Consider the following 21279-nt stretch of genomic DNA (forward strand, 5'->3'; position numbering starts at 1 on the left):
GTCTCTGTCTCTCCACCAAACACTACCTAAGTTTCTACCCATTTACTTTTTAGCATTTATATTTCCATTACTTTACATTTTGTTATCTTACTCTCTTGCAACTTACTTTCTACTCAATTAATTTCACCAAACTCCTTTCAATATTAGCTTGACTAGATTCATCACCCAACTAAAATTGCTTGATTCATCAATTCCTGTGGGATTGACCTCACACTTGTGAGTTTTACTACTTGGTGCGATCCGGTATACTTGCTAGTAGTTTGTGCGGATTCAATTTTTTGCGCATCAAGTTTTTGGCGCCGTTGTCAGGGATTGATATAGATTGACAATGATTAAGTAGGTGATAGTCTTGATTAAGCATTTTCTTTTGTTTTTCTTTCAAGCCTACTAACTGTTTGACACATTGTGTCCACTAACTCTAACATTACTCTAGTAATAGAGTGTTCTATTTTGCTTTTGGTTTGTTTTGTATTGTGTATGCCAGGGGGAAGAAGAGGTGCATCCACCTCCTTTGATTCTGAACCAGAGAGAACCTTCCTGAGATTAAGAAGAGAAGCAAGAGGGAAGGGAGTGATTGGAGAAGAAGACTCAGAAGAGGGAGACCAAAAGATGGAGGACAACCTCCAGAATCCACCTGAGGATGTGGCCAACAACAATGGGCAGCCTCCAAGGAGAGTGTTGGCTTCCTATACCATCCCTATTCCAAGAAATTGTGGGAGTAGCATCCTTACTCCCAACGTCCATGCCCACAATTTCGAACTCAAGCCCCAACTCATCACTCTAGTTCAGAACAACTGCCAATATGGAGGAAGTGCTGTTGAAGACCCAAGTCAACATCTCTATATTTTCTTGAGGATCTGTGATACAGTCAAAACCAATGGAGTGCATCCTGACATTTACAAGCTGCTCATATTCCTATTTTCTCTAAGGACAAAGCCTCTCATTGGCTAGAAACATTTCCAAAGGAGAGCATTACCAATTGGGATGACTTGGTTAGCAAGTTTTTAGCCAAGTTCTACCCCCCTTAAAGAATCATCAAGTTAAAAACTGAGGTGCAGACCTTTAGACAACTAGAGGGAAAGTCACTATAAGAAGCTTAGGAAAGGTACAAGGCATTGATTAAAAATGTCCTAAGGACATGTTTAGTGAGTGGGTTAAGCTCCAAAACTTCTATGAAGGTCTATCCATGAAAGCAAGAAAGGCCCTGGACTACTCTTCAAGAGGGTCATTACAAATGATGAAGACTACACAAGAAGCACATGACCTCATAGACATTGTTGCCAACAATCAATACTTCTATTCTTCGGAAAGACAAGCAGCTCCCAAAAGAGGCTATTTATGAACTTGAAGGTGTAGATGCAATCTTGGCTCAGAACAAGCTCATGCACCAGCTACTTCAACAATAAATGCAGATAATGTCAAGGAGGATGGATGGATTGCAACTAGCTGCAGTGAGCACAACCAACCAACCTCCAATTGTGTGGGGGCAAAATGAGGAGAGTTATGAAGTATACAATGGTGAACAGTAGCATGAACAAGTTCAATACATGCACAACCAAGGTTCTGGATAAAATAAATTCCATGGGGATACTTACAACCCCTCATGGAGAAACCACCCCAATCTAAAGTGGAAAGAAAACTAAAATTCATGGCAAAGAAATTCTAAACTAAACAACTTCAGCAACACAAACCACCAAAACCATAAACCTACTAACCAAAATCCATACAGAAAACCTCAAAACAATCATCCCACATCCACCTTCTATCTACCAAATAACCCTTAAAATAACCAAAATAACTTCCATCAACCATCAACATCCTACACTCAACCACAACCACCTCAAGAATCCTAAAGAATCTCTGATTTGTAGATGATGATGGAGAAACTGATAAAGAATCAAGAGATGGTTAACCAGAATTATGAAGCTTCTATGAGGAATCTGGAAAGGCAAATTGGGCAATTGTCTAAGCAGCCAGCAGAGAGGCCAACCAATGACTTCCCCAGTGATACCATTGCCATCCCCAAAGAGGAATGCAAGACTATCCAACTTAGAAGTGGCAAGACATTGGAGAATGATAAAGCTGATAGCAATGAAGGAACAAAGGATGAAGAGAATGACCAAAAGGTTTCCAAGAAGAAGGAGGAACCACAAGCCTCAAAGAAAGGAACGCAAGTCTTAGAGGAGCAACCACCAATGCTGAAAGAGGAGGTGAATCCTTATGTCCCTCCTTTACCATACCCTCAGAGGCTGCACAAAGAGATCAAGGACCAACAATTCCCCAAATTATTGGAAATTTCCAAGAAGCTAGAGATCAATCGCCCGCTTGCTGAGGCATTAGAGCAAATGCCACTATATGTGAAATTCTTCAAGGAACTCATCAACAAGAAGAGAAGCTGGAAAGAAAAGGAGACTATGATCCTAACTCAAGAGTATAGTGCTGTGATTCAGAAAGGCCTACCACCAAAACTCAAGGATCCTGGGAGTTTCTTATACCATGTAGCATTAGAAACATGTCAATTGATAAGGCCTTGTCTGATTTGGGCTCAAGCATAAACTTGATGCCACTATCTATGATGAGAAGGCTATCTATAGAGGAAGTGAAACCTACAAGAATGTCGCTGCAACGAGCTAATAGGTCACTCATCATACCCAATAGAGTGGTAGAGAACCTTCTAATCAAGGTGGACAAGTTCATCTTCCCTGCAGATTTTGTGATTCTGGACATAGATGAAGAAGGAAGTGATTCGATCATACTGGGAATACCCTTTCTAGCCACAGCAAGAGCCATCATTGATGTAGAGAAAGGAGAGATGATCTTAAGGACACATGATGAATAAGTAACCCTCAATGTCTTCAAGGAAATACAACTTCCTGCTAAAAAGAAAGACTTCATGAGAATTGAGGAGGATGACTTAAAGTGGAAAGAGAAGCCAAATGAACCATCTTTAGGAATCACAAATTCACTCTTGGGAAAGAAGCTTGAGTCTAAAGAAAAGCAGACGGATCAAAAGAACAAAGAAACTGAGAAGGAGCCACGAGAAAAGACACCAGAGGGGACAGTGAAGAAGAAGGCCCCTGACATTGGGGAGTCATCAAGAGAAGCGAAGAAGAACAAGAAGAAGGTGCCTAAAGGGCGGAGAAACAAAAGGATCCCAACTAAAGGGTTTTCACCGGGCGATAAAGTGAAGTTAACTTACCTACAGTTGGAATACTACACTGTCAGCAGAATACTCTCATTGGAGCATGTAGAAATTGTCAATCAAAACACAGGAAGAAAGCTTACAATGAGAGGTGATGGCTTGCATCATCTACCCTTTTTTCTTGCATAAAAAGGACCATAAAAGAGCATAATCTCATTTGATCATTGCAATTCATGCATTATTTGATGAATATTATAGTACATTGCTTTGAAATGAGTTGTGCTGAATTTCAGGAGAAAAAGACATCAAAAAGGGGAAGAAAACAACAAAACAAGCTGGGCGTGTGAAACTGGCATGCCACTTGGAGCAAACGCCACAAAATTTCATTGGCGTGGCACGCTAGGATCTGGGCGTGGCACGCCAGTACTAAAGTCCAGAGGGGATTCTCCAAGCATTTGCATGGGCGTGGCACGCCTAAACCACCACCTGAGTTATGGGCGTGCCACTTGGTATCGAAGGCCTAGCACGCTAGCTTCAAAAGTCACTTGGGCGTGCAACTTGAGGAGCCAGGCGTGGCACGCCAAGCTTAAGGAACCCACAAATGAATGGGCGTGCCACTTGAGCAGCATGGCGTGGCACGCTAGTACAAGACTCCAGAGAAGAGATTGAAGGCTAAAAAGGTATGGCCGTGCCATTTGAGTTCGAAGGCGTGGCACGGCAAGCTCTCACCCTCACTTAGGCGTGCCACTTGAGCATCCAGGCGTGGCACGCCAATGTAAAAGAAGGCCAAAGCAAAGGCTGGGTGTGCCACTTGGTATCGAAGGCGTGGCACGCCAGCTCAAGATTCTCACCTGGGCGTGCCACTTGAATGCTGGGTGTGGCACGCCAGCTACTGGAACCAAGCCAAAATGATGGGGTGTGGCACGCCAACTTCTGGGCGTGGCACGCTAGTTATATTTTCCAGAGAGGGAGATAGGAGGCCAACCACAAGAGCGTGTCACTTGGTATCGAAGGCATGGCACGCCAGCTACCATTCTCCACCCAGGCGTGCCACTTGAGTCTCAGGCGTGGCACGCCATCATCACCAATCAACCAAGAGAAGACCTGGGCGTGCCACTTGAATGCTGGACATGGCACGCCAGCGAAGGAGTCAAGAACACAAATGGGCGTGGCATGCCAGACCCTGGGCGTGCCACGCTAGTTCAACTTTCCAGAGAGATGGATCAAGCACATAGCATGGGCGGGGCATGCCAGACCGTGGGCATGCCACGCTAGTTCAACTTTCCAGAAGCAAGAAGAAAAGGGAGAAGGCCTGGGCGTGCCACTTGGGCTCGAAGGCGTGGCACGCCAAGCTACACAAGTGATTAAAAGACCCTGGGCGTGCCACTTGGGCTCGAAGGCGTGGCTCGCCAGGGATGCTAATGAAGGAGGGCGTGCCACTTGAAGAGCTGGGCATGGCACGTTAAGCCAGAATCAGAGTTAGGCGTGGCACGACACTGAAGTGCCAGCCACACGCCAGCAGGGAGATCATGTTTATTGAGTTTCTTTTCCCTCAAAATTGTAATTTTCTTTTCACTTTTGTATTTTCTTTATTTTTTTAGAGCTAAAAGTAGTATAAATAACCCCTAAAAGTACTGAGAAAGGGGTTAAGCAGTTAGGAAGCTAAGTGTGGAAGAGAGCTTTTAGATTTACTTTTCACTTCATCATCTTTTCCATCTTTCATACTTTCCTCTGAGCTATGAGTAGCTAAATTCCCTCTCATTGAGAGAGGGAGCTCTGTTGTACTTGATGGATTAATGATAGTGAATTTCTTCTTCTCTTCATCTTCTTTTTGATTTGCTAGAAGGAATTTCATTTTAATGTTAGTATTCAATCACCTTGGAAAAGGGGTTGAATGCAAAATGGGTTTCATGGGAACCTTGGAAAAAGAAACATGAAATCATGCTAGAAATCCCTTCTCACACTTGAGTAGGATCTGGGTTTTGGTGTTTAGATATGGTGACATATAATCCTCCCTCTACTTGGACCTATGATGATATATGGTATAATCAGGGACCAAGCATATCTCTCTTCATGAGCAATTAGACCAAGGAATTGGCTATTGATCAAGATCTGAGAGATTGAGTCACCAAGGGATTGGGGCTCAATCAATCATGATTGCCAAGAGGTCAATGAGTTGCACGATTGAAGAGGATATAAGCTGGATTTAAGCGAAAGAGACAACATCTCCTGATCTCAATGAATTCCCTTATTCTTATCTTCCACATTCTTTATAGCTTTCTTTACATTCTGCAAATCCCCATTCCCATTTACTTTTGAGTCATTTATGTTTATGCACTTTGCTTTATTGCCATTTACTGCTTTCCTTTACTTTTGAGTCACTTATATTTATGCACATTTACAATTCTGCAATCACAATATATTCTGCTTAGCTTGACTAATTCACCAATTGATTAAAATTGCTCAAATCTACCAATCTCTGTGGATACGATCCCACTCCACTGTGGGTTATTACTTGACGATAATTTTGGTGCGCTTGCCAAAAGAACGGATTCATCATTTTCATATGGGGAGTAAATTTGACTCATCAAGTTTGATGGCGCCATTGCCGGGGATTGGTTTGAATTTGACAATGATTAAATTGATTGGAGAGCTAGATTAAGCATTTTAATTACCTCGTTATTTTCCTTTTAGTTCTTTAATTTTTCTGTCCGTTCTGTTTTCTTTTTTTTTAATTTGATTAATTTAGTTATTCGTTGTTCATATTTCCATTCTTCTAAATGTTTGATTAATTGCATCAACCAAGTTAACCACTAATCTCAACTAGAGTGATTCTTTCACTTTTCCTCTACATGCTGTTTGTTGAATGTATGATAGGTACAAGGGGAGAAACTTCATCCTCTTTCGATAGTGAACTTGAGAGGACCTTCCTTAGACTAAGGAGGGAGGCAAGAAGCAAAGGCATAGTTGGTGAGAAACTAGTGGAGGAAGATCTGAGAACCACCATGGATGACGAAGTGCAAGACAATATTGGAGGAGATGCTAGCAATCATGTTGGGCAAGAGAGGAGAGTCTTAGGCTCTTACATCAACCCAAATCCAGGAAACTATGGCAACAGCATTCTGAAGCCCATAATCCATGCAAACAACTTTGAGTTGAAACCTCAACTCATCACACTTGTCCAGAATAACTGTTCATATGGAGGAGGTGCCCAGGAGGACCCAAACCAATATCTCACTACATTCTTGAGGATTTGTGATACTGTAAAGTCTAATGATGTACACCCTGACACCTACAAGCTACTTTTGTTCCCTTTCTCACTCAGAGATAAGGCAGCAAAGTGGTTGGAAGCATTTCCCAAGGAAAGCTTAACCACATGGGATGATGTTGTAAACAAATTTCTAGCAAGATTCTACCCTCCACAGAGAGTCAACAGGCTAAGAGCTGAAGTGCAAACTTTTAGACAGCAAGATGGTGAAACACTCTTTGAGGCCTGGGAGAGGTTCAATGATTTGACAAGGAAATGCCCATCGGATATATTCAATGAGTGGGTGCAACTACACATCTTCTATGAAAGGCTGACATACGAGTCAAAGCAAGTAGTAGATCATTCTTCGAGTGGCTCACTCAACAAGAAGAAAACTATTGAAGAAGCCATAGATGTCATAGAGACTGTTGCTGAGAATGAGTACTTCTATGCTTCAAACAGAACTCAAAAGAAAGGAGTAATGGAGCTCAATTCAATGGATGCCCTGCTGGCCCAAAACAAACTGATCACTGCACAACTAGCAACCTTGACCAAGAAGATGGAGAATAATCAAGTCTCTGTCATTCAAGCCTAAGCCCCTCAACAAGAAGGAGATGCACCAGAAGTTGAATGTGAATGGGAGCAAGCTAACTATGTGAACAACCCCTCTAGGCCACCATATGATCCAAACTCCAAGACATACAACTCCGGATGGAGGAACCACCCAAATTTTGGGTGGGGGAACCAACAAAAACATAATCAAGATCACAACAAACCTTACCCATCCAACCAAAATAATAATCACAACCCCAACCATCAATCAGGCAACAATAGACCCTACCACAATTCACAAAACACATCATACCATTCCACCCAGCAAGCACACAACAACCACCATCAAGACACATCATCCTCAACCATGCAACCATGTGAGATCAAGAGCAACTTTGAGAGAGTAGAGGCTGCAATAGCACAACTATCATCATAGCTTACAGGAGCCAATTCCACCCTCTTGGAGAGACAAACACAGGCTGAAAGAAAGATAGATGCCAATCAAGAAGAATACATATCAAATCTAAAGAATCAAGGCGCAGCAATCTCAAAGCTAGAAGCACAAGTGGGAATTTTATCCAAGCAAATTCCAATGCCCACACATACATTTCCCAGTGATACCATGGCCAACCCAAGAGGGGAATGCAAGGCCATCACACTTAGAAGCAGAAAAGTTGTAGAAGAAGCAACCCCAAGCCAGGGCAACCATGAAAAAGAAGCTGCACAAAAGCATGGAAACAAGAATGAAGAGGAGACCCCTGCCCCATCCTCACCAAAGCCAGTCTTGAAGCCTTATGTGCCAAAGGCACCATATCCACAAAGGCTGAGGAAGGATGGGAAGGATGGCCAATTCTCTAGATTCTTAGAGATCCTCAAAAAGCTCCAAATCAACATACCATTTGCTGAAGTATTGGAGTAAATGCCACTTTATGCCAAATTTTTGAAGGAGCTCATGACAAGAAAAAGAAACTGGGGAGAAAAAGAGACCATAGTGCTAACTGAGGAGTGTAGTGCCATCATACAAAAGAAGCTCCCTCAGAAAATGAAAGACCCAGGGAGTTTCCAAATCCCCTACATCATAGGGGATATCAATATTGAGAAAGCCTTGTGTGACCTGGGAGCTAGCATCAATCGCATGTCCCTAACCATGGTGAGAAGGATGAAGATTGAGGAAGCCAAGCCAACAAGAATGGCACTCCAATTGGCTGACAGAACATTCAAGTTTCCACATGGGGTAGTGGAAGACTTGTTGGTGAAAGTGGGAGAATTCATTTTCCCAGCTGACATTGTTGTGTGATGCATGAGCATCTTTCCTATCTTTTCCTAGTGAATTTGTATTTAATTTGTTGAGTTTAATCAAGAATTAATTATCTTCTAGCCATTATGGATGCTACTTTGAGTCTTGTGCAACTCTGTTTATTTTAGGTAGCATTCGGCTGGATTTGATGGAGTTTCTGCAGAAGAGGAGATAACCAGCGAGGAGCGACGCCTACGCGCACTTGACGCGTGCGCGTGATTTGGAGATTTGCACGGTGACGCGTGTGCGTACCTAACGCGTACACGTGACATGCGAAGAAGACCGTCGATGCGTACGCGTGACATGCGCCACGTACAGAAAATGCAGAAAACACTGGGGGCGATTTCTGGCTATTTTTGACCCATTTTTTGGCCTAGGAAACACAGATTAGAGGCTGCAGAATAAAGGAATCAGGGGAACACTTCTCGTTATTTCCCAAGTTAGGCATGGATCCTACGAAGCAAGTGGTCTCCATCCATCAATTGAAGACTTGCTGATTGCTATAATTAATTCTGATTTAATCTTTAATTTATATAAATAGGAAAAGATAATATATTAGTTTTAGAGATAGATTTTAAATTAATTAGGATTAGATATAAAAGAGAAAAGAATGTTCTCTTTTGGGGATTATTCCACCTCAGCCTAATTTACAGTTTACCTAAATCCTTATTTTCTCTCTGAACCATGAGCAACTAAACCTCCATTGTTAAGGTTAGGAGCTCTGTCTATTTTTATGGATTGATTCTATTGTTTTTCTACTTTAATTCATGTACTGATTTATAATTTAAGAATTGTTTTCGTCCTTTATCTTATGAATTTGGGTGGAACGAAAGTATGACCCTCTTTCTAATTGAGTTCTTGTATAACTTGGAAAAGCTCTTTACTTGAACAACAACTTGAAAACAATTTCTCCTAAACTTCTAATTATCTGGACTTAACGGGATATGTGACATATAATCCTTTTATATTAGGGTAATTAGAGTTTTTGTGGTATAATAACTACAATTAAACTTCACCCCCTAATTGGAATTAATTGACCAAGGAATTGGTGGTTGATGAAAATTAGAGGAGACTAGAAAGGTCTAAGGAATTAGGGTCTAGTCACATATAGTTGGCCATGAATTAAATCTTGCATGATTAAAAGAAATTAATAAGAAAAGTCAATCCGGAAATTAGATAACTCTGAAACCTTAACTGCTTTCTCCATATTATATTCCCAACTTATTTACTTGCCTGTCTTCTGATATTCTGAAGTTGCTGTTTAATGCTCTTTGAACTCTCAAAACCATTTTATGCTTTTCTAACTAAGTAAATAAATCAACCATTGTTGCTTAGTCGATCAATCTTCGTGGGATCGACCCTCACTCACCTGAGGTATTACTTGGTACGACCCGGTGCACTTGCCGGTTAGTTTGTGGGTATAAAATCTGCACCAAGTTTTTGGTGCCGTTGTCGGGGATTGATAGTGACTAACAACTATTAGTTGCTTGATTGCTTAGATTAGACGTTTTTATTTTAATTTTATTTAAATTTTGCTTTAGTATTTTTTGAAAAAGTAAATAAAAAAATAGCACTAATAATTTTCTTAATTTCTGAAATTAAGATTGGTGTACCCTAGTTAGTCTTATTTTAATTTTTCTTATTTAATTTGTCTAATAATTTCAAAAATTTTTTTAGTCTCAATTTTACTAGTAATTTTCAAATTTTAGTATTTGTTTGTTTTATTCAATATTTTTATCTCTTTATTCAAGTTACCTCACTAGGAATTCTCTGCACTCTGACGTAGAGAGTTCCATCTTTTCTTGTCGTCTATTTGTTTATGCGCAGGAACAGAGACAAAGAACATCTCATAGATTTTGATCCTGAAACTGAAAGAACTTTCAGGCGGCGTTTGCAACAAGCAAGACTTAACAAGGCTGCAGAATCCACTATGGATCCTAATGATGCTGCTAATGCCAATGTGGCTAATCCGAATGGGAATGATCACCAAAGGAGAGTGCTTGGCTCTTATTCTGCTCCTACTGTGGATCTTTATGGAAAAAGCATTGTGGTGCCTCCTATAGTTGCGAACAACTTTGAGTTGAAGCCACAATTGGTCACCCTGGTGCAACAAAACTGCAAGTATCACGGTCTTCCCCACGAAGACCCAAATCAATTTATTTCAAATTTTTTGTAGATTTGTGATACTGTGAATACAAATGGAGTGAACCCAGACGTGTACAAACTCATGCTCTTCCCGTTTACTCTGAGGGATGGAGCAAAGCTGTGGCTAGATTCCTAACCCAAGAAGAGTTTGGATACTTGGGACAAGGTTGTTACTGAGTTTCTTACTAAATTTTTCCCACCAAAGAAGCTGACTAAGCTTAGGGTAGAGGTTCAGACCTTCAGGCAGAAGGATGGTGAAACTCTTTATGAAGCTTGGGAGAGATACAAACTACTGACTAGGCAATGCCCTCCGGACATGTTCTCCAAATGGACCCAACTAGATATCTTTTATGAAGGCTTGGGTGAAATGTCCAAGATGTGCTTAGATAATTCTGCAGGTGGTTCATTGCACAAGAAGAAGACACCAAAGGAGAATATTGAGCTTATTGAATTGGTTGCTAGCAACCAATATTTATACTCATCTAACAGGAATTCTGTGAACTCTGAGGCTCCTCAGAAGAATGGTGTTATGGAAGTAGAATCTCTTAATGCTATTCTTGCTCAAAACAAGCTTATGTCTCAGCAAATAAATCTACTTACTCAACAGATGGGTGGAATGCAAGTCTCAGCTATCAACACCCAAAATCCACCTCAAGAGGTCTCTTATGACATGGCAGGTAACTTTGTGCAAAATGATAATTATGATTATGCTCAATCCTCTTCTGAATAGGTCAATTACATGGGGAGTGGTCCTAGAAATTCCAACAATGATCCATATTCTAAGACATACAATCAGGGATGGAGAAATTACCCAAATTTTGGATGGAGGGACCAACCTCAGAGACCTCAGAATTTCAACAATAATTCTCAGGGCGGCTTCCAACAGAACAATCACAATAACTGCCAATTTCAGTCTCAACAGCAACAACCACCTCAGCAGGCAAACTCTAAATCCCAAGAAAATTCTAATTTGGAGATGATGAGGAGTTTTATGCAGGAAACCAGAGCCTCCATTAAAAACTTAGAGGATCTTATCAACCTTTTCTCACATTTATCCAATGAAATAGCATGGTTTTATAACTTCTCCTTTAATTGTGCTTAAGAGTGAAAACATGCTTTGAGGACTTAAAATAGCTAAATTAAATTCACCTTGATTCTATTAGATGCCTTGATATGTTTGTTAAGTGATTTCAAGTTTAGGCGGCAAAGATTGGATCAAGGGGATGAAGGAAAAGCATGTAAAAATGGAGAACTCATGAAGAAATGAAGGAATTGCAAAAGCTGTCAAGCCGACCTCTTTGCACTTAAGCTACAGAGGTCCAAATGACGTGGTTCCAGTTGCGTTGGAAAGCTAACATCCGGGGCTTCGAAATGATATATGATTTGTCATAGCTGCACCACGTTAATGGGCGCGCACACGCACAGTACGCGTACGCGCCGATGGTGGCACATGGTTCACTTAGTCAAACACGTGGCCAGCGATTTTAGAAGCCTTGTGGACCCAATCCAACTCATTTCTGATACTATTTAAGCCAAGGATTGAAGGGAAATTAACATACTTTGGATCATTAGTCATAGTTTAAGCTTTAGGTTAGTTTTAGAGAGAGAAGCTCTCACTTCTCTCTAGGATTAGGATTAGGTTTTAGATCTAGATTAGGAATTTTTAGATCTATGTTTAATTCATGCTTTGATTTACTTTTTCTTTACAATTTCTAGTTCCTCTTCTTCTCCTCTCTCTAATTTTGTATTTCATTCTTGTGATTCTCTACTTTTATGTTCATGCACTTTTGTTTCTTCTATTTTCATTTCAATGCAATTTATGTTTTCATATTCCTTTATTGTTCATTTGATTTGTTGTTGTTTAATTTCTTGCAATTGAGTAGTGTAGATTTACTTTCCTTGCACTTTTTACTATGCTTTCCTTATATGCCTTCCAAGTGTTTGATAAAATGCTTGGTTGGATTTTAGAGTAGATTTTAGTGCTCTTGGCTTTGGTAGAGTAATTAGTGACGCTTGAGTTATCTAATTCCTTTGTTGATTGATAATTAGAAGTTGCTAATTGATTTGGATACCACTAAAGCTAGTCTTTCCCTTGGGAGTTGGCTAGGACTTGTAGAATCAAGTTGATTCATCCACTTGACTTTCCTCCATGATTAGAGGTTAACTAAGTGGTAGCAATGGATAATTTGTGGTCACAATTGAGGAGGATAACTAGGATAGGACTTCTATTTCTCATACCTTGCCAAGAGTTTTGTTAGTTGCTAGTTTATTTTCATTGCATCTTACATTTCTTCTCTCCTATCTCAAAAACCCCAATATACGACCCATAACCAATAACAAGAACACTCTATTGTAATTCCTAGGGAGAACGACCCGAGGTTCAATACTTCGGTTTATAAATTTAGGGGTTTGTTACTTGTGACAACCAAATTTTTGTATGACATGACTATTGTTGGTTTAGAAACTATACTTGCAACGAGAATTTATTGTGAATTCTAGACCACACAAAAGTCCAATCATCAGCCAACTAAGCAAGCAAATACTTAAGAGGTCTGCAAGTACATTTTCAGGTGATACAGTGGTAAACCCAAGAGAAGACTGCAAGGTTATTCAATTGAGAAGTGGTAAAGTAGATGGATCTGAGACTAAGGTCAATGAAGAATTAATTGCAAAAGAAGCTCCAAAGGAGAAGAAGGAAGAAGTAGAGCACGCCCCCCTAAGCGTGCAGACAACCCATTCCCTGATTCTCTTGACACTTATCCTACCTTGCCAAAGGCTTTTGAATACAAGCCAAAAATGTCATATCCTCAGAGGCTTCAGAAGGCTTCCAAAGAAAAGCAGTTTTCTAAATTCTTAGATGTCTTCAAGAAGCTGCAGATCAACATTCCATTTGCAGAGGCTCTTGAGCAAATGCCTCTCTACGCAAAATTTATGAAAGAATTGTTTACCCACAAGAGGAATTGGAAGGAACAAGAAACAGTGGTGTTAACCAAGGAATGCAGTGCCATTATTCAACACAACCTTCCTGAAAAGATGCCAGATCCAGGGAGCTTTGTAATCCCTAGCACCATTGGAGATGTCACCATTCAAAGAGCTTTATGTGATCTTGGAGCTAGCATCAATCTAATGGCACTTTCAGTGATGAAAAAGCTTCAGATTGAGGAGGTAAAACCCACTTGTATTTCTCTTCAACTTGCTGACCTTTCTATTAAATTACCTGTGGGTGTTGTTGAGGATTTACTTGTTAAAGTAGGACCATTTATTTTTCCTGTTGATTTTGTTATATTAGACATGGAAGAGGAGGTAAAATCCTCTATTATACTTGGTAGACCCTTTTTAGCTACAGGTAGAGCTCTGATTGATGTGCAAAAGGGAGAATTAACCCTGAGGGTTAATGAAGAACAGGTGGTCCTGAATGTTTTTGAAGCTCTCAAGCACCCTAATGATTCTGAAGGGTGTATGAAAATAGATGTTATTGAACCACTTGTTCAAGAGTGCTTGATGACATTCTGGATCCTATTTCTGAGTATGATTTAGTTAAAGTTGATGATTCAGCACCCCAGAAGGCCATGGTTCACACGCCTAAAGTAGAGGAGGAAGCCCCCAAGCTTGAGCTCAAAACTTTACCTCCTTCTCTGAAATATATGTTCTTGGGTGAAAATGATTCATATTTAGTGATTATTAGCTCTTCCCTGAAGCTTGAAGAGGAAAAGGCGCTTATTTCGGTACTCAGGAGCCATAAAACTGCTCTTGGGTGGACCATTAATGACTTGAAGGGGATTAGTCCAACCAAATGTATGCACATGATCCTCCTTGAAGATGATGCTAAACCAGTTGTGCAACCACAAAGGAGACTCAATCCAACTATGAAAGAGGTGGTCCTAAAAGAGGTAATGAAATTATGGGAAGCAGGTATTATTTACCTAATTTCTGACAGTCCTTAGGTAAGTCCTTTGCAGGTAGTTCCCAATAAAGGAGGGATGATAGTGATCAAGAATGAAAAGAATGAGCTTATCCCTACAAGAATAGTCACAATTTGGAGAATGTGTATAGACTACAGGAGGCTCAACACTGCCATAAGGAAGGATCATTTCCCCCTGCCTTTCATTGATCAGATGCTTGAGAGGTTAGCTGGTCATGCTTTTTATTGTTTTCTAGATGGATATTCTGGATATAACCAAATTGCAGTAGACCTTCAAGATCAAGAGAAGACATCATTCACATGCCCCTTTGGAGTATTTGCCTATAGGAGAATGCCATTTGGACTTTGTAATGCTCCAGCAACTTTTCAGAGGTGCATGCTTTCAATTTTTTCTGACATGGTTGAAAAATTTATTGAGGTATTTATGGATGATTTTTCTATTTTTGGTAATTCTTTTGAATCCTGCCTTAAGCATTTATCTCTTGTTTTGAAACGGTGTCAAGAATTAAACCTTGTTTTAAACTGGAAAAAATGCCATTTTATGGTTACAAAAGGTATTGTTCCTGGACACCGAATTTTAAGTAAGGGGATTGAGTTTGATAGAGCAAAGGTGGAGGTAATTGAAAAATTATCACCACCAGCTAATGTTAAGGCAGTCAGGAGTTTCTTGGGTCATGCAGGATTTTATAGAAGATTTATAAAGGTTTTTTCTAAAATTGCTAAACCATTAAGCAACCTGTTGGTTGCTGATGTTCCTTTTATCTTTGATTCTGATTGCCTGCATGCTTTTGAAACTCTGAAAGCAAACCTTACCTCTGCTCCCATTATAGCTCCCCCTGACTAGGATTTACCATTTGAGTTGATGTGTGATGCTAGTGATTTTGCTATAGGAGCTGTTTTAGGACAGAGGCACGGCAAGCTTACACATGTCATTTACTATGCTAGCCGTGTGTTAAATGATGCCCAAAAGAATTACACAACTACAGAAAAAGAATTATTAGCTATTGTGTATACTATTGATAAGTTTAGGTCCTATTTAATTGGTTTTAAGGTTATTGTTTATACTGATCATGCTGCTTTGAAGTACCTTCTAACCAAACAGGATTCTAAACCAAGATTTATCAGATGGGTATTGCTCCTTCAGGAGTTTGATATTGAGATAAAAGATAGGAAAGGGTCAGAAAATCAAGTAGCTGACAATCTCTCCAGAATTAAGCCTGAAGCAGGAGTACAACCACCCACAGTTGTGAATGAGACGTTTTTGGATGAGCAATTGTTCCTCATTTAGCAGGCTCCATGGTTTGCAGACATTGCAAATTACAAGGCCATGAATTTTATTCCAAGGGAGTACAGTAGGCAACAAGTAAAGAAGCTATTGACTAATGCAAAGTACTACATTTGGGAGGAACCGTACCCTTTTAAAAGGTGTTTAGATGGTATAATCCGGAGATGTGTCCCAGATGAAGAAAAACAGCAGATTCTTTGGCACTGTCATGGTTCTGATTATAGAGGCCACTTTGGTGGTGAACGGACAACTACAAAGGTCCTTCAGAGCGCGTTTTCCTGGCCGACTCTCATCAGAGATTCAAGAGAATTTGTGAAGCACTGTGATAGATGTGAAAAGGCCACGAATCTTCCTGCCAAGCATGAAATGCCATAGCAGGGGATTCTTGAGGTTGAGTTGTTTGATGTGTAGGGTATTGATTTCATGGGACCTTTCCCACCCTCACATTCAAACAAATATATTCTGGTGGCAGTTGACTATGTGTCCAAGTGGGTGGAAGCTGTGGCTTTACCCACCAATGATGCCAAGGTGGTAATGAGCTTTCTTCAGATATATATCTTTAGCCGGTTTGGTGTCCCGAGGACACTCATTAGTGATGGAGGAAGCCACTTCTGTAACAGACAGCTGGACTCACTTCTGCAGAGATATGGAGTCCGTCATAAAGTGGCAACCCCCTATCACCCTCAGACAAGCGGACAGATTGAAGTTTCCAACAGGGAACTCAAGAGGATTCTAGAGAAGACCGTCAGTGTTTCAAGAAAGGACTGGTCTAGGAAGCTTGATGATGCTCTTTGGGCATACCGGACAGCGTACAAGACTCCCATTGGCATGTCCCCTTATCAGTTAGTCTATGGCAAAGCCTGTCACTTGCCAGTTGAGCTGGAGCATAAAGCTTACTGGGCAATCAGGTACCTGAATCTTGATTCAGAAGCTGCAGGAATTAAGCAAATCCTTCAGTTGAATGAGCTTGATGAATTCAAATACTCAGCCTATGAGAATGCCAATCTCTATAAAGAGAGAACCAAGCTATTGCATGACAAGAAGATTGCCATCAGAGTCTTTGAGCTAGGATAGAGAGTGCTTCTGTATAATTCAAGGCACAAACACTTTCCCGGGAAGCTGAAATCCCGGTGGTCAGGACCATTTGTGATTACCAGAGCTTCACCATATGGTCATGTGGAAATACAGGAAGAGAATTCTGACAGGAAATTTACAGTGAATGGCCAGAGGTTGAAGTACTATCTTGGAGGCGAGATCAATCACCAGAGGTCTGCTCATCTACTGAATTAGCAGAACTGACCGTCAAGCTAGTGACGTTAAAGAAGCGCTAGTCGGGAGGCAACCCGATAAATTCGTATCCTTAGTCATTTTTCGTAGTAGTGATTTTCTTATTTATTTGATTTTTATTGAGTTTTTACTATTTTTCTTTCATCTTACGTATGTTCTGATCATGCAGCTATCTTAGAACAAGGACCAAACACTTTTTTTAAAAAAAAAAAAAAGAGGTGTTCGACGCGCAAGCGTCGCTGACGCGTACGCGTCATGCCTAAGTACGCAACACCAAAGAAGTGAATAGAGAGTTGAGCAGGAGTGGCACTGGAACTATGTTTTGCACACAAACAAGCCCACGCGTACGCGTACCTCACGCGTGCGCATCATTTGCGCTTTTAGCCACCCACGCCTGCGCGTCCCTGACGCGTATGCGTGACTCTGAAAATCAGCGTCAACGAGTGTTTGGGCAGAGAGTTGTGCTAGCTTGGGGCTGGAACTGTGCTAGAGGCCCAAACTTGATCACGCGTACGCGTCCCCGACGCGTGCTCGTTCTTTGCATTAATGGCCATCATGGATGCGCACGCGTCATATGAGAATTTTGGTTCCCAGCCATGCGAACAGAGAGTTGTGCGTGCACGCGGTTGCCTTCGCGCGATTCGCACAAACCAAGGGCACGCGTACGCGTGCCAGACGCTTACGCGTCACTTTCAAAATCGGGCAACCCACGCGTACGCGTCACATGCGCCGCACAACTCCACTAGTGCGCCGCCCTGTTTTCATTCTCTCTCCCTCCCAAACCCTAATTCTCTCTTGTTCTTTTATCCTTTTATTCTTCTTTCATCATATTATTTGTTTTTGTTTTCTGTTCTTCTTTGCTTGAGGACAAGCAAACCTTTAAGTTTGGTGTTGTCGCTTCGCTGATGGTTTTTTCTGTTTAATTTTATGGCACCAAAGGGGGGCGAATCATCTTCACAGAGGAGCACAGGCTGAAGAATAAAACGGCCACTAGGATAACTGAGGTTGTTGAATTCCTTTCATTCTATATTCTTTCCCGCTCTTACTATGTTATGTTCCGGTTCTCTGCTATTTTGTCTCATTTATTGCATGATCCTTTATTAGATAAATTCCTAGGTTCTAGTTTTATTCTGTTATTTTCAAAATTCCTGTTAGTTGCTTTAATTCTGAAAGGTGTCTCATGTATTGCCCACTGAGCTTGAAATAAAAAAGAAAGACGAAAAGGGGATGTAATGCATGAGAAATTGAGTTATTTTTAAGAGTAGTCTCAGTTAATCAAATGTGGTGGTGTTCTCTGTGATTCTAAATACATGACATAAACAGTGCATAGTTGAATTTGAATCAAAGAATGTTGTTGTATAAGTGATGACTGGAATTCACTACCCACATATAATGAATCCATTCTTTGGCAAGCGCACCAAATTGTTGTCAAGTAATAACCCACAATGGAGTGGGATCGTATCCACAGAGATTAATTGGATTAAGCAAGCAATAGTTAATTAATTATCCTAGTTAGACGATTCAATTTTGGGTGATAATCAAACAAGAAAATGTAAATTACATGAAAGTAAAGGAAAGCAATAAAGTGCAAGAAAGTAAATGGCAAGGAAGGTAAAGTACAAAAAAGTAAAGTGCTGGAAATGTAAAGTGCAAAAAATATAAATAACCATAAAGTAAATAAAAGAAAGAAAGATAAAATAAACATTGGGATCAAGAGATATTGCATTCTCCGGATTAATTGATTTTATCTCATCTTCAATCATGCAACTCATTGACCTCTTGGCAATCATGATTGATTGAACCCCAATCCCTTGGTGATTCAATCTTTCAAATCTTGATCAATAGCCAATTCCTTGGTCTAATTGCTCATGAGAAGAGATGAAGAATGGTCCTTGATTATACCACACACTTTCCTAAATCCAAGTAGAGGGAGGATTATATGTCACCATATCCAAACACCAAAACCCAAATTTATTCAAGTGTGAGAAAGAATTTCAAGCATGGTTTTATGTTTCCTCTTCCAAGGTTTCCATAAAATTCAATTACATTCAATCTCTTTTCCAAGATAATTGAATGCTAGAATGAAGAACGAAAACCCTTCTAGTAAATCAAAGAGAGATAAAGAAAAGAAGAAGAATAAAAACAATCAATCCATTGAAAAACAATAGAGCTCTCTATTTCCCAATGGAAAGAGTTAGTAATTCATAACTAAATTATTTACAAAGTAAGAAAGAAAAGAGAAGAAATTGATGGTGAATGGAGAGGGTCTTAAGACTTCCCCCAATCCAGCATGACTAATTCTATGAAACTAAGGCCTTTATATAGGCTCTCCTAGATTACAAACTTAAATGAAAATAAAAGTAAATTACAATGAAATAAAAATGAACTATTCTAGATGCTTCTTGTGGCCTTGATTGGTTGAAATTGTAGCTTGAATGAGAGTTAGAATGGGCTTGATTGAAGGTTGGGGGCTGCAGGGAGAGGTTGGCGTGTGGTTTCAAGTGCCACTCCCACTTGATTTTGCCCTTTGGAGTATGACCCACTTTGCAACGTTGAAAGTATGGAGTTGGTTGGGCCTTAAAATGAATGTCCACTATGAAGTATTATATATTGTTGGAAAGCCCTGGATGTTAGCTTTCCAACTCTTTTGGAATCAACTCATTTGGATCTCTGTAGCTCAAGTTATGCCATTTGAAGGTGGATAGGTCAGTTTGTCAGGTAGCCTGGCGTGCCACGCCCACTCTTTGGCGTGCCACGCCCATATATTATGAAACTGGCGTGCCACACCCACCATTTGGTGTGCCACGCCTTTGATGATGCTCTCTGACCATTAGAACTAGCGTGCCACGCCCAGAACTCCAAGTGGCACGCCCATTATGAAAATAGAGCTGGCGTGCCACGCCTTCGATATCAAGTGGCACGCCCAGCTTTTGCAATGCTGAAATAATGGCCTTTTTCACCTCTAGTTTTAATATCCACCCTAGATTATTATATATCGTTGGAAAGCTCTTGATGTCAGCTTTCCAACGCCACTAAAATCAGATTATTTGGACATCTACAACTCAAGTTATGTCTCTTTGAAGATGAAGAGGTCAGGCTGGTAACTCTGAAGTGACGTGTTTTTCTCCTTGTGTTTTCGGGGTCAATATATTCCTCAATTCCGGTGTCCATGATAAAGTGTTATATATGGTTGGAAAGCCCTGGATGTTTACTTTCGAATGGCACTAGAATTATCTCATTTGGAGTTGTTTAGCTCAAGATATCTTCATTTGAATAAGAGGAGGTCAGGCTGGCATATGCCCCGGTGTGCCACGCCCACTTCTTGGCGTGCCACACCCATAGTGGGGCTCAAATTACTCTTCTGGAACTTATGCCTGGCGTGCCACGCCAAAGACACCAAGTGGCATGCCCTCTTTGAGATCTTGACTTCACAACTTGGCGTGCCATGCCCAGAGCTCCAAGTGGCACGCCCTATTTGAGACTTGGCTTCACAACTTGGCGTGCCACGCCCAGAGCTCCAAGTGGCACGCCCATGTAAAATTCTTCAACCTTCTTTGCTGGAATGTTGGCTTGGCGTGCCATTGACGTTAGGATTTTTTCCTGTAAATTCTTTGCTGGTATTCTGTAAATTCTGATACGTGGCCTCTGTCACGCGTCCGCGTGGTTCACGCGGTCGCGTCATTCGGAGCTTTTCCTTGCCACTTGGTCGCGTCAGTCACGCGTCCACGTCGTATGCATTCTGCTTATGTCGCGCGGTCGCGTCGCTGCATCTTCGCTTCTGGCACGCGATCGCGTCGTCCATGCGATCGCGTGAATACCAGTTTCCTTCAAAGCTCCATTTTGCTTTCTCTTCCATTTTTGTATGTTTCCTTTTCCATCCTTTAAGTTATTCTGCCTTAGAAAATTTGAAACTACTCAACACACTAATCACGGCATCGAATGGAAATAAAGGTAATTAAAATAATTAATTTTTAAAGCTTAGAAAAACATGTTTTTCACAATAAGACATAATAAAGAAGGGAAAGTAAAACCATGCAGTTAATATGAATAAGTAGGTGGAGGATTGAATAAATCACTCGAATTAAGCACAAAAGAACTCATGAAATAAGGGTTTATCAACCTCCCCACACTTAAACACTAGCATGTCCTCATGCTAAGTTCAAGAGAAGCTATAAAGATGAAGAGGAATGGTATGAAATGCAACCTATGAATGCAACTACATGCTAAATGCTTTTACTTACTTGGTTAAGAGTAAATAAGTTCTCCAAGAATAAATATGAACTGGATTTCACTAATTCAAATCATGAAAATGAAGTACAAATAGACTTGCAAGAAGAAAATAGCTCATGAAAGCAGGGAACAAGGAATTGAGCATCGAACCCTCACTGGTAGTGTATACACT

The 21279-nt window shown here is 40.6% G+C and overlaps 1 pseudogene; it reads right to left on the reverse strand.

Moving 5' to 3' along the window:
• Positions 1-6576: 6576 nt before the first annotated feature.
• LOC112752342 (small nucleolar RNA R71) lies at positions 6577-6678 on the reverse strand (annotated as a pseudogene).
• Between the last annotated feature and the right edge of the window lie 14601 nt (positions 6679-21279).

This window comes from Arachis hypogaea, chromosome 15, assembly GCF_003086295.3.
Source record: "Arachis hypogaea cultivar Tifrunner chromosome 15, arahy.Tifrunner.gnm2.J5K5, whole genome shotgun sequence".
NCBI classification, from domain to species: Eukaryota; Viridiplantae; Streptophyta; class Magnoliopsida; order Fabales; family Fabaceae; genus Arachis; species Arachis hypogaea.